Source organism: Sinocyclocheilus grahami, unplaced genomic scaffold (genome assembly GCF_001515645.1).
Source record: "Sinocyclocheilus grahami isolate Dianchi unplaced genomic scaffold, SAMN03320097.WGS_v1.1 scaffold2304.1, whole genome shotgun sequence".
In the NCBI taxonomy this organism is placed as follows: domain Eukaryota; kingdom Metazoa; phylum Chordata; class Actinopteri; order Cypriniformes; family Cyprinidae; genus Sinocyclocheilus; species Sinocyclocheilus grahami.
In genome coordinates this window covers 4,458-5,983 of record NW_015507483.1, presented here as the reverse complement: position 1 = coordinate 5,983, position 1,526 = coordinate 4,458, and positions in this window count along the sequence as shown.

Here is a 1,526-nt window from a genome sequence, read left to right as displayed (position 1 = left end):
TGATGATCCGTGCATTTTCCAGCATGATGGAGCACCATGTCACAAAGCAAGAGTGATAAAGAAGTGGCTTGAAGCTCATTACATTGAAATTTTGGATCCATGGCCAGGCAACTCCCCGGATCTCAGTCCCACAGAGAACCTGTGGTCAGTCCTCAAAAGGCGAGTGGACAAGCAGAAGCCCACAAATTATGATCAACTCCGAGAACTAATAAGGCAAGAATGGATTGCCATCAGTCAGGATTTGGCCCAGAAGCTAATATCCAACATGCCAGAGTGAATTGCAGAGGTTATGAGGAACAAGGGTCAACACTGTAAATATTGACTCATGTTTTTTTGCCAATAAAAGCCTTTAAAACTTATGATATGCTTATCATTGTTTTTCAGTACACCATAGAAACATGTGGAAAAATAATCTACAAATACTGAAGCAGCAAACTTTGCAAAACATAAAATTGATGTCACTGCCAAAACTTTTGACCATGACTATACTTAATCTGTTATGCTTAGTTACCAATGACTATGTCTGTTCATTTTCCAAATGTATTCCCTTTCCTTCCATGCATTGATTATTCCCTGCTGCTTCTTCATCACTTTTACATGAATCATAGAAATTATGCTTTGAAGAGAGTGATTATATTATAAAATTGATGTCACTGCCAAAACTTTTGACCATGACTATACTTAATCTGTTATGCTTAGTTACCAATGACTATGTCTGTTCATTTTCCAAATGTATTCCCTTTCCTTCCATGCATTGATTATTCCCTGCTGCTTCTTCATCACTTTTACATGAATCATAGAAATTATGCTTTGAAGAGAGTGATTATATACTGCATTAGGTAAACAGAGACACATGGTTGCTGCAATCAGCACAAAAACGACTGGCTGGAACTTCCTCTAAAGTATGTTGTTTTGGGGCACTTGAAGTTCATTTTCTGATACATATAGTGCATGAAAAAAATACAGGTGTGGCCTTGTAGAGGGTTTGTTTTAGAAACCCTTAAAGAAATAAGTGCAATATAAGTTTTACATTTGACTGTGTAACTTGCTCAGTAAAGTAGCAACAGTGCTTTCTCCTTCAACGAACCCAAACACTCTCTTTCTGCTTTTTCCCCAGTTAACTTCCCCCAGTTTCCAAACACTCACCAGCCCAGAGGCGAAGAAAACAGCCAACAGAGCCAGACAGGCACCCATCACAATGAGGAGCAGAAAAACAATGAGTGGGTGCTGCTGGCTCATACGATAGTACGAATCATACAGCCAGTCTAGGGACCTCTGTCTTCGGCCACGCACACCTCCTCCTCCTATTACATCTCCTCCTGTCCGGGAGCCCCTCTCCAGCAAGTAGCTCCTCTTACGCATGGCCTCCCTCCACATGGAGCTCGCGTTGTGTTCCTCTCTGTTGGGCTGTGACTGGGGTTTGTGAGGGTCGTGCTCCTGTTCACACAGGTCCTTCAAATGGAGCACTGATGCTCGGGCTGTGTTGCGTGGCTAGTAAACCAGCAGGATGTCTTCCACTGTGGTGC